At 37.3% G+C, this 16,579-nt stretch overlaps 1 long non-coding RNA gene across 1 annotated transcript; it reads right to left on the reverse strand.

The window, feature by feature from the left end:
• Positions 1-13,589: 13,589 nt before the first annotated feature.
• LOC127864269 (uncharacterized) lies at positions 13,590-15,535 on the reverse strand. Its single transcript, XR_008041663.1, has 3 exons — positions 15,440-15,535; positions 14,783-14,931; positions 13,590-13,928 (listed from the first exon to the last, which is right to left on the reverse strand). It is a non-coding gene; the product is annotated as an uncharacterized LOC127864269 (long non-coding RNA).
• Between the last annotated feature and the right edge of the window lie 1,044 nt (positions 15,536-16,579).

Here is a 16,579-nt window from a genome sequence, read left to right on the forward strand (position 1 = left end):
GAGACTACACCGAATGTCTTCAAATTGATACTGAACCTCTCTTATGGCAATACGGATAATCTCAACTATGCATGGCCCGATTACCAACCCTGGGGCACCCCTGAGTCAAAATGCGGCGTGGGGATACACGTCGGCCTCTGCCGCGCCATTTCTAGTTTATTTGTTCACAGTCATTGGACGATGTGTCATGCGAAAGAATTATGTCGATAACTCCAAGGTCTAGGTCACACTTGAAGTTCAAAAGTAAAAAAATTGCCATAAAGTTGGACTGCATGTCATGCTAAATAATTCAAGAGTTCAAAGGTCAAAATGTCAATAAATGATAATGGCATTATCATTCTTAAAAATCGCCATAAATTTGATTCTCTTGTTTTGTGAAGACAGCATGCAAAATAGTCTGTGTCAATGCGGCACGTGGGGGTATTTGTCACGTCTGTGACAAAGCTCTAGTTTGCTTAGTAAAGATCTGCATTAAATTTTATTCAACAAAATAATGGGAGAATGTAGAATATAATCATCGAACCTTTCAGTTGGTGCATTGGTTTTTAGAGCCTTGCATTTTCTTTTAATTATGCCCCCTTCGAAGAAGAGGGGGTATATTGCTTTGCTCATGTCTGTCGGTCGGTCAGTCCGTCCACCAGGTGGTTGTCAGACGATAACTCAAGAACGCTTGGGCCTAGGATCATGAAACTTCATAGGTACATTGATCATGACTCGCAGATGACCCCTATTGATTTTGAGGTCACTAGGTCAAAGGTCAAGGTCACGGTGACCAGAAATAGTAAAATGGTTTTTGAATGATAACTCAAGAACGCATACGCCTAGGATCATGAAACTTCATGGGTAGATTGATCATGACTTGCAGATGACCCCTATAGATTTTGAGGTCACTAGGTCAAGGTCACGGTGACCCGAAATAGTAAAATGGTTTCCGGATGATAACTCAGGAATGCATACGCCTAGGATCATGAAACTTCATGGGTAGATTGATCATGACTAGCAGATGACCCCTATTGATTTTCAGGTCACTAGGTCAAAGGTCAAGGTCATGTTGACCCTAAATAGTAAAATGGTTTCCGGATGATAACTCAAGAACGCATACGCCTAGGATCATGAAACTTCATAGGTAGATTGATCATGACTTGCAGATGACCCCTATTGATTTTGAGGTCACAAGGTCAAAGGTCAAGGTCATGGTGACCCGAAATAGTAAAATGATTTTCGGATGAAAACTCAAGAACGCTTTTGCCTAGGATCATGACACTTCATAGGTACATTGATCGTGACCGCAGATGACCCCTATTGATTTTCAGGTCACTAGTTGTTTTACTGCATTGCATTAAAGTTGTGATTGAGGTTAGCTTGTTGTTTATAGTATATTTACTTTTTAGCTCGACTATTATATATGAAATATATATAGTGGAGCTATCCTACTCACCCCGGCGTCGGCGCACGCATTGGAATGTTTGCGTACCACCTCAAATATATTTCCTATGTCCATTGACATATTGCTTTTATATATTGCATACTTCTTTACCAACATAACCCCAATCTATAAACAAGAGCAGACAACTGTATCAAGCATTTAAACAGAATTAGGCCCTTTTTCACTTAGAATATGCATATTATAGATAAATCTATCTTAAAGTTTGCATACCACCTCAAATATTTTCTTTGTCCCTTGACATATTGCTTTCATACATGTATTTTGCTTCTTAACTAACATGACCCCAATGTATAAACAAGAGCAGATAACTGTATCAAGCATTTTGTAACAATAATGGCCTTTTTTTCACTAAAAATAAGCATATACATGTAATTGATAAATCTATTTTAAAGTTTGTGTACCACCTTTAAATTTCCACAACTTCTTTATTATGCTCCCCTCAAATTTTTTAAGGGGGGAGCATATAGTCGCCGCTTTGTCTGTCCGTCCGTGCACAATTTTTGTCAGGGCTATTTCTCAGCAACTAATGACTGGATTCCAATTAAACTTACACTACCAAGAGGAGACTTGCATATTATCAGCCTGTTCTGGTCGGATGATTTTTCACAGAGTTACAATGTATGGCCCTTTGAAATTTTCCATTAACTGTACATATAGTGCAATTCTTGTCCGGGCTATTTCTCAGCAACCAATGACCGGAATTCAATGAAATTTATGGGAAACTTCACTACCAAGAGGACATGTGCATATTATCAGCCGGTTCTCGTCGGATGATTTTTCACAGGGTTATGGCCCTTTGAAATTTCCCATTGAACTTATAGTGCAATTCTTGTCCGAGCTATTTCTCAGCAACTTATTATGGGAATTCAATGAAACTTCATGGGAAGCTTCACTACCAACAGGAGATGTGCATATTATCAGCTGGTATGGTCGGTTGAATTTTCACAGAGTTATGGCCCTTTAAAATTTTCTATAAACAGTACATATTTATGTCGTGCAAGTCTTGTCCGGGCTATTTCTCCCCAACTACTGACTGGAATACAATGAAGCTTTATGGGAAGCTTAACTACCTCTAGGACATGCGCATGTTATAAGTGGGTTCGGGTTAGATGATTTATTTAGAGAGTTATGGCCCTTTGAAATTTTTAAGTTGCTTAACCATCCATTGTATTATTTTGTCACCAATTTGTTTGTACCCAAATGTTTTTCGTTCCCAATTTTTTTTCGTACCCAATTTTTTTTTTCATACCCATTTTTTTCGTACCCAAATTTGTTTCGTACGCAAATTTTTATGCTCCCCTTCGAAGAAGAGGGGGTATATTGCTTTGCTCATGTCGGTCGGTCTGTCGGTCCGTCCCCTAGGTGGTTGTAAGACGATAACTCAAGAACGCTTGGGCCTAGAATCATGAAACTTCATAGGTACATTGATCATGACTCGCAGATGACCCCTTTTGATTTTGAGGTCACTAGGTCAAAGGTCAAGGTGACCCGAAATAGTAAAATGGTTTTTGGATGATAACTCAAGAACGCTTATGCCTAGGATCATGAAACTTGTTAGGTAGATTGATCATGACTAGCAGATGACCTCTATTGATTTTCAGGTCACTAGGTCAAAGGTCAAGGTGAGCCGAAATAGTAAAATGGTACGGATGATAATTCAAGAATGCTTATGCTTAGAATCATGAAACTTGATTGGTAGATTGATCATGACTAGCAGATAACCCCTATTGATTTTTAGGTCACTAGGTCAAAGGTCAAGGTCATGGTGACCCTAAATAGTAAAATGGTTTCCGGATGATAACTCAAGAACGCTTATGCCTAGGATCATGAAACTTGATAGGTACATTGATCATGACTCGCAGATGACCCCTATTGATTTTGAGGTCACTAGATCAAAGGTCAAGGTCACGGTGACCCGAAATAGTAAAATGGTTTCCGGATGAACACCCAAGAACGCTTATGCCTACGTCGTACGATCATGAAACTTGATAGGTACATTGATCATGACTGGCAGATGACCTCAATCGATTTTCAGGTCACTAGGTCAAAGGTCAAGGTCACAGTGATCGAAATAGTAAAATGGTTTCCTGATGATAACTCAAGAAAGCTTATGGCTAGGATCATGAAACTTCATAGGTACATTGATCATGACTCGCAGATGACCCCTATTGATTTTCAGGTCACTAGGTCAAAGGTCAAGGTCACAGTGACAAAAAACATATTTACAAAATGGCTGTCACTACAACTGAGAGCACATATGGGGGGCATGCATGTTTTACAAACAGCCCTTGTTTATAAAGGACATGATATTTCATATGTAATATCATAACCTGAGGATCAAACTGTGTTATAGAGTCCCACTTTTGTCAAATAACCCTGAAAAAAGGTTAAACAAGAAGATTACTCATGTTTTGATTTATTAATGTGTCATATAATGAAAAAAAGCATTCTCTTTGCTCCATTATATTATTTTGTATGAAAAGTTGTTTTTCAGTGTCTTAATGTGGTTGTATATTTATGATGCATAAAACATGAATACTTTTCACTGTCAAACTATCGTTCTTGCAATTTTATTTTCAGAAATAGTATTTTTTGTGAACACTTAATCTAGTGAATATATGCTTTTCTTATTGCAAACAAATGTTGTTGTTTTTTAAGTTAAGTATGAATGACTTTTACTTTATTTCCAGACTGCCAAATGTTTGGTCATGAAAAAGCATCCCACAATGTTGCGACAGGCCCATGATTCAGTTTATCGAGACTAGTCGTGAGACGCAGACTTCTGATTCATGGAGTGTGACAAACAAATCTGTGCGACTCAATCACTCCACTGTAAAGACCTGCACGGCATTAAAATGGATATTATCAATATGTGTTGTTGCTCGAAAATATGTTTTTGTAGCAGGAAGTGCTTTGGGCTCGATTAATCTGAGAACTCAACAAAATATTAATAAAATCCTTATGTGCCTTTTAGTTCTGAAAACAGAAGTAGCCAGTTGGTATTACACATCTCCTAAACAAGTACAGCACAATACAACTTAAGGTTTTATAATCCTACATTTTTATAACATCTTTATATCCACACAAAAATATTGATGATTGTGGTGCTCAGATTGCAAAAACACCTGTTTGGCAAAAATAATGCAGATGGTTAGATTATGATAAGTGTAAGAAAAAAAGAATAACTCTGGAGATAATAATTGATATGATAATCATTGCTTGACATAATCACAATTGACCTAGATATTTATTTATGTAGTGGTGTATTTTTCAATGAGTGCCTTAAGATTCCAAAAGCATATTGACTTAAAATAAATAATCCCGATGGCGTAAATGACTTATCACTTCATGTTCATGAACCGGTTTTAAAATACTTTGTAGACTTATCTGCTAGGCGGTGAGAACTTTTAGACCACCTGATAAACTTTAACTTTATTTGCCCTAGTTCAGTAACCGACTAAAGATATGCTAACATTATACTGATGACTGATGAGTCTGTTGTGTCTTATATTCTCATTGCTACTTAAAATATTAAGTCTATTTCAACGTTTAGACTAATAATAAGCAAATTCGTTAAATTGATATCCCCCGCCAAATAAATTTTGATTATTGATGGGTGCAGAACTAACAGAAAAGTTTATTTGAAGGGTTGTACCCTTATCTCACTTATTTAAAAGTAACAACATAAAAAAACAATTGGCAATAACTCTTATTTAAAAAAGTGTAGGGTTATAGATTTTGTGCATGACACCTCTCCTCATTGATATCTTAACATCCATTAAATTTCATCTTTAAATCGTGTATAGTATCTGTGATATAGTCCTGTAAAGTAACATCAGACGTGTACATATGTACTAGGGTTATGTTTCTTGTGCACGGCACTTATTCTCATTGACAATTATACACCCATGAAATTTCATGTTGAAATATTGTATTTATAGTTTCTGAGATAAGGCCCTGAAAAGTTACATCATACAAAAACAACAAAGGGCAATAACTCTTATTTAAGAAAGTGAAGGGTTGTGGTTCTTATGCATGGTTCTATAAATGAGATATAGCCCTGAAAAGTTACATCATAAAATAACAATAACAAGAAAGGGCAATAACCGTTATGTAAGAAAGTATACATGTACAGTTATGGTTCTCGTGCATTGATAATTATACACCCATGAAGTTTCATGTTATTAAATGTCCTTATTATGCCGATATTAGGAAGACATTAATTCCAAAGTATTACAGATCACAACCTAGTATGTTCAAGTTTATCGAACAACTTAATTGTTCAAACAAAATAGTGTTAAGAAAACTTGCCATTTTTTGTTTAAAATGCTTTAAGTTACGAGAAGATGTGCTATATGTGTAGTATAATTGATATATCTTCCACAAAGACAATAAGCTTAGAATAATGTTATATTTGTAACAGTTATTAAATTTCGTGTTAACATTATATGATCACTTTGTATTAACCCCATCCATGTGACAGTCTCACTAAAACATGTTGTATGTCATTACTTTTTTTAATTGATCTTTCCTCAAAAGGATGTATGTTTTGTATATAATTGTCACGCATGCTGTTATTGCATATGTATGTTTATAGCGATGGGCTGTATGCTTAAGCTAAAATAAAATATTCTGTTCTGTTCATGTTAAAATCTTTTATAGTATCTGAGATATAGCCCTAGTTACATCATACAAAAACAACGAAGCGCAATAACTCTTATTTCAGAAAGCGACGGGTTATGGTTCTTGTGCATGGCACCTCTCCTCAGCTATATTTATACACCCATAAAGTTTCATGTTGAAAACTTATATTGAGTTTCTGAAATAAAGCACTGAAAAGTTTGTGAGTGACTGCACTGACAGACAGACCAACGGTACGTTTAAGTATATTTAGCGTACCCGGGGTACATTAAAGTATACTTAAGAGTACACGGGTTACTTTAAAGCATTACCCGAGCCGAACCGACAATTACCAATCGAGCGTATTGACATATTAAATAAATGATGATAGTGGTAACTATGATTGTGTGAAATATAATACAATAGTTTTCCTGAATTGAGTGTACATGTGAATTAGCTAAAATAATGATAAAAACACCGATTGGGATTATTCATTTCTGGAACTGAATTTGGTTCATAATCAGTTTTTAACTTTTTAAAGCTGAAATAATATATATATATATATATATATATATATATATATATATATATATATATATAATCTGAAAATATTTTCTTAAATCAATGTTATATCTTTGACTTTGTATTAAAAAACTGCAACACTCATGACTGTAAATTAGGCATTACCATATTTCTTTACAACGTTATGCATGTACATCATCGATATATATAACATTTAAAACGAAAATCGTTTGAAAATTCAAATGTTTGCATGGTGTTAGGACTACTGTTTTGATAACTTTGTTGTGAACAATGTGTTTAGGTTCAACGTCCAAAAAAAAAGATGTCCGAAAATAACTGCAAGATGTTAAAACGCAAAATTAAGTTGAATTGACACAACAATGCGTTAATTTTTTTTTTCATCAATCTGACATTTTTCACGGCGACTGATCGGAGCAATATCACGGGGGTACTGTGAAAATCGTCAGATCTCACGATCTGACAATATTGACGCTACACCGGTCTATTTCGTTTCCGTAGAGATAGCTAATGTCGTCCGTTTGTAAGCTCAAATTTGATTGGCTGACGGGTTCAATGGCTTATTCTAAAAATAAATGCTGCTCGAGCAGCATATTGCTGCTCGAGCAGGAATTTTGCTGCTCGAGCAGCATTTAAATGCTGCTCGACCAGTAAATTGCTGCTCGAGCAGCAATATGCTGCTCGAGCAGCATTTAAATGCTGCTCGAGCAGCATTTTTTTCTGCTCAAGCAGAAGTTAAAGTTTCGACCCCTTTGGTGCGCCATAGATTAGCCTGTGCGGACTGCTCAGGGTAATCTGGAACGACACTTTATGCACATGCATTAAGCCTGAGAACGCGACTCAAATGATAAAATACAAACCTCGTCGACAATGTGGACGCTGAACGTTCCCGTGATGGCGGTGTTTCCGTCCGTACACGTGATCTTCAACCGCAACGGAACCGCCTGGTCATTGAAGTCTATAGACGCTTGAGTAACGGCGGCACTGATCCACACTTGGAACTCTTGAATAATAAAACATTAATTGATGTAAAACAAAGATTGCTTTAGAGTTGATATGGGTTTCTGATAAAGATTGTTCATAATTTATCCATAATTTTGTGATCTTATATGGTCTTGTTCACAGTTTGGCAAAAGGCCTTTTTTTAAATGTATCATTGATTCACCGACAGAATGCATGTATTTTACTCACACGAGCAAAAGAGCACTCGTGATTTGGAACAATCTTTAAAATATCTAATCGTTTATGGATAATTATCTATCAAAATCAATAAAATAATATGCGCCTATCATCACAAACGTGGGACAAGCGCCTAGTTCTAATACAGCGAGTAGACACAACGCTGTTGTTGTTGAAAGTCCGTGGATTTTTGCGGAAACGCGTTAGAATGGGCTCATTAAGGTCATTGGATTCGAAAACCTGGAAAAACGGATTATTTTTGTAGTTATAGACCAGTTAATTCTTTTCAGCTCATTCACCAGTGAAAAATGCCCACAATATCACTTTAAAGAACACACTGATAATGTCGTCGTCAGAGATTCGAAACTAGCGACCGCGTTGTAGAACATCGGGCCAAGACTCACCCATGGAAACCATTCGGCAAACCTATTTTGCTTTTCGAGTCAAAACTCGAAACACTTGCATTAGATATGAGTCGCATAATGTGCGTAAAGCGTCGTCCCAGATTAGCGTGTGCATTAAGCCATGTTTCCTATCATGCGACCCTCGTTTATATCTATATATCAGCTGTCAAGAAATCCTTATCAGTAAGTACTGCATCAGCACAATTCATTTGAAAGACAAAATGAGCCTCGCTCTGGGAAAACACGTGTGCATGTCCTTTCAGCGCAGTGGTTGGTATACACGCTTCTCACCAAGGCGATCCGGCTTCAATCCCAGACTCAGTTGTTGGCATGATGCGAGTGATTTAGTTTCTTAACTATATTGTAAACGTTTGTTTCATAATGCAGAACTGTTGGATAGAATTAAGAACATGATATTGAAGCGCTAGATGCGGAATGTTATGTCCGTTACATTTAAAACATTAATAACTAATTTATTCATTAAAAAAAAATAAAGTTGAAATAAAATAAACAGATGTTTTATTATATATGCCTATGACCACGCTGATCACGAGTTCGTTGGAATTTTTAAGATATCTACAGCCGTTCAAAAGTTATCAATTTTTAAAAAATAAATAAAAAAATATATATGTATCATATAATGAAAAAAAATTATTTTTTTGTTTTTAATAAAACATAAACAGTTTATAGTTTTGTTTAAAAGTTTGAAAAAAAATGAAAAAAAAAATAAAAAATACAAAAGTTATAATCAAAAAATGTTTTGCATTAAGCACCCTTTTCTCATGAAGTCCTATTTACGTGCACAAATAAAATACGCTCGCTCGCTAGCTCGTTCGCTCCATCGAAATCAAACAATAAGATAGTGAAATCTCTATGAATTTTCGTCGCTGAATCCGAATCCGGTGTTAATTTTTCGATATCTCGACTCGTTAAAGAATTATATAGTTTAAATTGTGCATTTCGATAAGAATGCAGCACTCTTTTAACAGAAGCGCAAAACCCAGTACACCTTACATTCCAGTGAAATAAAACAATAAGATAGTCCAATCTATGTGATTTTGTCTTCCTGAATCCGATTCCGGTGCTACTTTTCCGATATATGGACCCCTTAAAGAATTATTGATGTTTGACTGATTGGTGGTTAAGTCTAACCATTATATTTAAGCATTTGTTGTATTTTGAACTACGGAAAATAAAACATTTCATTACATCTAATCGCTGCATTCAAGATTTGAGAGTTATTTATCTCATTAACACGGACGATCATGTTAAAAAATGAATGGATGAATAGATAAACAAGACAATGTGAATATAAACAATTGTTAAAGTGATAGTATGGGCATTTTTACACTGTTGAATTGAGCTGAAAAGAATTAACAGGTCAAACGAATTAGTAAAAATGTGGTAACTGACCCATTATCTACTACTCATCTTGCTACCAGTTGTTTATAAAAAAAATATGTATTATTTTCTATATTTTACATGACTCACCCAGTCCTCTGAGCCGAAACGATCCGTAAAACAAAATTGTGTCTTTGTGTCGTATGAACGAATCTGCATGAAAACTACATTAAGACTCACATTGTTCATCGAATCATTTCTGTCGTCAGTTGTCAAAACGAAATTACGGTTGACATTCAAATGGATTATTTTGCTCTTTCCAGCATATTGTTTTTAGTATGTTGATGCTGCATTAACAAATATAAGTGTATATGAAGTGAAAACACCAGAAATAAACACAACGGTTGCGATAGACGCCTTCATACTGTTAGATGCCCATAATATCACTTTAAGCTTCCAACACAAAGCACAGGGAGAACCCAGGGATGCATTTCAAGTAGTTTCGATACGTTCATTATTATGCCTTAATGGTGAAGAATACATTTTAAATAGATGCATATCAATCACTCATTTAGTCAGTCACTCACACACTCACTCTTTCACTCAATCACTCCCTCAATCACAAAGTCACTGACTCAGTCAATCAGTCATTTAGTTTCGCGGATCAAGATTTTGGTTTTAATTATCGGATACAGTTAGCCCTTAAATAATAGTGTAAGTGTGTTCGCACTTTTGTGTCTGAAAAGTCTTTTCGCTTAGCTCAAGGCAATATTGATTCAACGAGCGAGTGTCTGTAATGTTAATACATTGATGTGTGTATTAATTTTAATATTTTCAGACAAAAAACCCAGGGTAGAACCAGTAGGATGATCGTATGGTTTCTACAAATAAAGTAAAGATGAAAGATTAACGCAAATTAAATGAGCACTGTCGGATATGGGTCAAAAAGGGCCAGCATCAGTCATTATAATGCATGTATAATACTTTGCAGAAAACATACAATAACAAAGAAGCTTTAAATAGTAATGGGAGCAATACATATAAATTGAAGCTCTAAACAGACATAAGGGCTCTAAAAACACAAGTGAGCTCTAAATAGAAATGGGAGCTCAAAATAGTTATTGAAGCTCTAAATGGAAACTATACAAAGAAATGGGATGGAGGGCTTTTGTCAGAACAGCTAAATACGAGGTTTTGCCCATTCTCTCTGCCAGCAAAATTTCAGTCTCTGTCGAACGATTTTAAGACGCGGGTAATCGGCTTTCATGCGTTGTCTGTGTTTCAAGACCCACTCAGCGTTGGGGTTGACCTTGTACAGAGCCGACATGTTCGTGTTGTCGGGCAGGCAGCGTTCACCAATGTTTCCCCCAACCTCATAGAGATATGTGTCAACATCAGCCGGGATAAACTTCTTATCCTAACTGGAGGATTTCCTGAAATTACACTATGGTCTTTTTTTGGTGAAATTTGAGGCCAAAATTCGGCATCATTTCTAACCCTTAATGTTTATATTTTTCTGAAATGAGTACCTAAATTTACAAATTAAAGTTTTAAACAAAAATTATTAACAAATATTTATATCTTTTTTTATAATAAATTGCAACATTTAGTTATTTTCCTAGTTTAGCTATAACAGTTTAACATAGTAAATGCAATATTTGAAAACAAAATTATTCTTCATTTTAAGGCATTTGTATGCACAAAAAAAACAATATCAATTTCCCAGTTTTAAACGCAATAACGTTGTTTTTTCCAATCCAAAGGTCCCCAGTAATAACGCGTGGTTTGGAGGAAAATGTATTTGACTTAACTACAAATTCAAATTTAAACTTGGAGATAACTGTTTTTATATTTTAAATAAAACCGAATTCACTACTACATGACAACGTTTATTGTGTTTATTTTTTTAGATTGCAAGTTATTAATTCTAAATATCTCAACAAATCATCTGACTGCCCATGAATCATGACACTTGGCAGCAGACATCAGTACAGTGTTTATCCATGCCGTTATACCGTGGTGCGGCGCCATGCCATTTTTTGTAGCGCCACACTGCCCCCTTTCAAAGCAATTTAGCGCCACACTGCCCTTTCCAAAGGCCGCCCTGCCCTTTAACGAGCATCCGCTGTTTTCCATCCTCTATTGGTACAGTATGCTGGATCACAATGTGCCCTTATTGATAACATCTTAATTGCTGAATATTTTTATATTGACAACGTGTTATAAAGACTGACAGCGCCTTATACTTGTTGACAACGTGTTATAGCGACTGACAGCGCCTTATACTGGTTGAAAACGTGTTATAGCGACTGACAGCGCCGTATACTGGTTGACAACGTGTAATAGCAACTGAAAGCGCCTTATACTGGTTGACAACGTGTAATAGCAACTGATAGCGCCTTATACTGGTTGACAACGTGTTATAGCGACGGACAGCACCTTATATTGGTTGACAACGTGTTAATGCGACTAACGGCACCTTATAGTGGTTGGCAACGTGTTATAGCGACTGACAGCGCCTTATACTGGTTGACAACGTGTTATAGAGACTGTCAGCGCCTTATACTGGTTGACAACCTGTTATAGCGACTGACAACGCCTTATACTGGTTGACAACGTGTTACAGCGACTGACAACGCCTTATACAGGTTGACAACGTGTTACAGCGACTGACAGCGCCTTATACTGGTTGACAACGTGTTATAGCGACTAACAGCACCTTATACTGGTAGCAACGTGTTATAGCCACTGACAACGCCTTATACTGGTTGACAACGTGTTACAGCGACTGACAGCGCCTTATACTGGTTGACAACGTGTTATAAAGACTGACAGCGCCTTATACTGGTTGACAACGTGTTATAAAGACTGAAAGCGCCTTATACTGGTTGACAACGTGTTATAGCGACTGACATCGCCTTATACTGGTTGACAACGTGTTATAGCGACTGACAGCGCCTTATACTGGTTGACAACGTGTTATAGCGACTGACAACGCCTTATACTGGTTGACAAAGTTTTACAGCGACTGACAGCGCCTTATACTGGTTGACAACGTGTTATAGCGACTGACAACGCCTTATACTGGTTGACAACGTGTTATAGCGACTGACAAAGCCTTATACTGGTTGACAACGTGTTATAAAGACTGACAGCGCCTTATTCTGGTTGACAATGTGCTACAGTGACTGACAGCGCCTTATACTGGTTGACAACGTGTTATAGCGACTGACAGCGCCTTATACTGGTAGCAACGTGTTATAGCCACTGACAGAGCCTTATACTGGTTGACAACGTTTTATAGCGACTGACAGCGCCTTATACTGGTTGACAACGTGTTATAAAGACTAACAGCGCCTTATACTGGTTGACAACGTGTTATAGCGACTGACAGCACCTTATACTGGTTGACAACGTGTTAAAGCGACTGACATCGCCTTATACTGGTTGACAACGTGTTATAGTGACTGACTGCGCCTTATACTGGTTGACAACGTGTTATAGCTACTGACAGCGCCTTATACTGGTTGACAACGTGTTACAGCGACTGACAGCGCCTTATACTGGTTGACAACGTGTTATAGCTACTGACAACGCCTTATACTAATTGACAACGTGTTACAGCGACTGACAACGCCTTATACTTGTTGACAAAAGATTTGTGCAAATGTATCTCAACAACTTAAGATATTTACAAAATAAAGTTCTTAACGTTGTGTTTACATTCTGCCCCGCTCGTGTGTAAAGCCCTGTGAACCCCGTTGATCCTGCATCGTGTATAACGTTGATATCACCATAACGGTATGATAAAAGGCACAACTGTGATTGCATACAGTAGAAAATAACGTCTCCGCGTTATCTGACAATTTAAAATGAGTATTATATACGAGGTCATATAAAACTTAAACTGATGTGACCTTAAAACGCATTTATCCGTGACTCCATTGAGTCTTTTCTGTGAAAACTAGACTTAATGTATGGTCGTAAAGTGTCGTCCCAGATTATCATGTGCAGTCTACACAGGCTAATCAGGGACGACAATTTCCGCTTAAGCTGGATTTTCGTGTAGAATCGACTTCATAAAAAGGAAAACAACATATAAAAGTGAAAAGTGTCGTCACCTTTTAGCCTTGGTCCGCTCAGGGGCGACTTTTAAAGCACATGCATTTAGCCCAGTTTTCCCAGAACGAGGATTAAATTGGTATTGATTTTTCCAGTTTATTACTTGGTGCCACGCCGGCGACCACTTCAAAAAGGGCGTTTTCCGGCGCTCTTGCAGAGCACGTAACAGTGTCGTCGCTATCGGTGACGCTGAATGTGTGAAGGGTTTCGGTGGCGTGTTTGAGACCGTCGAAAATGTTAGATCCGGTAGCAGGCAGTGCAGTGAAAGCCGGTGGCTGAAGTCAAATAATAAAATCATTACACAGGATATTACGTCATCACTATCGAAGATTATCTGTTACTAGTTACCATTTGGCATGGATATTCACTGAATTTCTAGCTAGAACAAAGTCAAGTCAATACTTTTTATCAATAATCGAAGACCACACGTCCAAAACAGTGCTGTCTGCACCGGCTAATATGGGACGACACTTTAAAAGTCCCACGCATCAAACCCGGTCTTCTCAGAAATAGGCTCGTATCTTTCAACAAAACGTTGTTAAACCCTCAAGCCAACAACATCGGCTCAAGCCGAAAAATGAATGTTTCTCTCGATAGCAAATATATATGTCAAACATTATAGACTCGGAATAAGTTGTTGCTGCCGGCATAGCTACGCGCAATTTGCGTTTTTGGGTTCAAGCGACAAACACTCGAAACGAAGTGTCAATGTTTATATGAATTGCATCAGTTCTTGAGAATGTATTTTAAAAAATCAGGATTGGTCGTTTTTGAAAGAGCATACACAATATACAAACAAAGACCTATAGATAACATCTATAGGTCTTTGATACAAACAGTATAATGCTCCTCAAGCAATTCATTAGGATTTCCATATCCTTTAACCCATGTATGTCTAGCGTCTAGTAAAAAGACCTTGGTAAAAAGCGTAGACCCAGATGAGACGTCGAATGATGCGGCGTCTCATCAGGGTCTGCGCTGTTTGCTTAAATGAATTTCTGTAAGAAATATTCTAACTATAGTTATAAATATACTGTACATCCCTAATTTTGGAAAGAACTTGATCCCATCTAGAAGGATGGGAGAGTCCACTAGGCATAGATGGGTTAAAAACGTGAACGCAACTTACCGAGTCGACGATGTTGACGTTAAACGTCCCCGTGATGTCATTGACAAGGTTCCCGTCTGTGCACTTGCTTGTTAGCGGCAGCGGAACAGCCTAGTCATTGAAGTCGATAGACGCCTGGGTAACGGCGTTTCTGATCCACACTTTGAACTCTGTAATACAATGGAACTAGATTTCAGCCCTCACAATTAATATTTCAAAGCGGAAAATCTCGTCTCTGATGAGCGTACGCGGACTGCACAGGCTATTCTGAGACGACTCTGTACGTACGTGCATTAAGCCCCGTTTTCCAAGAACGAGGCTCGTATGAGTTACGTTTACTAAGACGTGTTAAATACTTACATATAAAAATAAGTTAAATACTTACAGCAACAGTTCAAATGTTTATATGAACCGCACTCTGTGAAAATGGGGGTTTAGGCATGTGCGTAGAGTGTCGTCCCAGATCATCCTGCCCGGTCCTGTACAGGCTCATCAGGGACGAAACTTTTCGCCTTAACAGGACAATTTGCCAAGAAGAGACTTTCTTGAAACGAAAAATATCATAAACGCGAAAAGAGTCGTTCCTGCACAGGCTAATATGGGATGACACTTTACGCACATGCATTTAACCCCTTTTTTCACAGAGCGCGGTTCATTTATTTTTGACTAAATTGTTACCCGGTTTCTAGGGATCGGTCGGTGACGCAATTTTTCTGATTTCATAGACTGTTGTCACAGGTGACGTCACAGAACATGTCGTATCCGGGTCCGTAGTTCCCCAATGACGTCGCACAGCCACCGAACCAGCTTTAAATTCCTGTGGTTAGAAAACAAAAATAATAAGATGCTAGATCTTTAAGCTAGGAACATGTAACTCGTTTTACGATTGATTTTTTTGGATGCACTACTTAATTATTGCAACAATTATAATATCAGAAAACAGATTGGTTCCTGATCAGCGTCATATCAATCGGACGTGAAGTAAAAAATGTGACGTCATTGTATAATATCATAAGAACTATTCCTAAAAAGGGTTTTTAATGCATGTGCGTAGAGTGTCGTCCCTGATTAGCCTGTGCGGACTAATTTTTTTTTTTTTTTTTTTTTTAAATGTATCATTGATTCAACGACAGAATGCATGCATTTTACTCACACGAGCAAAAGAGCACTTGTGAGTTGGAACAATCTTTAAAATATATATTCGTGTTTGGATAATTATCTATCAAAATCAATAAAATAATATAGCGTTTGTAATGCCCATCATCGCAAACGTGGAACAAACGCCTAGTACTAATACAGCGAGTAGACACAACGCTGTTGTTCTTAAAAGCCTGTGGATTTCAGCGGAAACGCGTTAGAATGGGCTCATTAAGGTCATTGGATTCGAAAACCTGGAAAGACGGATTATTTGTGTAGTTATTATAATAATAAAATTCATTATGAAATATACATCTTCCGCCCGGACAAGTTGTATTATGCCAAGCTGTATTTGGAAGAAACATACCCGGCTTTTGAGGATCTGCCGGTGACATCGAGGGTGTGATCTCATACACTGACGTCACCGGTGACATAATACTGCACGTCGTGTCGGGGTCGGTAACGGTGAATACACCAAGTGACGTCGCCATGACGGTCGAGTCGGAAATAGACGGAGATGTTCCGGGAATTCCCAAAACGAATGTCGGAGGCTGAATAGTAAATACACTCATTTATTATTATTAATATAATAATTATTATTATCATTATTATCATCATCATCATGATCATCATTATCATCATCATCATTCATCATCATCATCATAGTCATCATCATCATCA

This window comes from Dreissena polymorpha, chromosome 1 (assembly GCF_020536995.1).
Source record: "Dreissena polymorpha isolate Duluth1 chromosome 1, UMN_Dpol_1.0, whole genome shotgun sequence".
In the NCBI taxonomy this organism is placed as follows: domain Eukaryota; kingdom Metazoa; phylum Mollusca; class Bivalvia; order Myida; family Dreissenidae; genus Dreissena; species Dreissena polymorpha.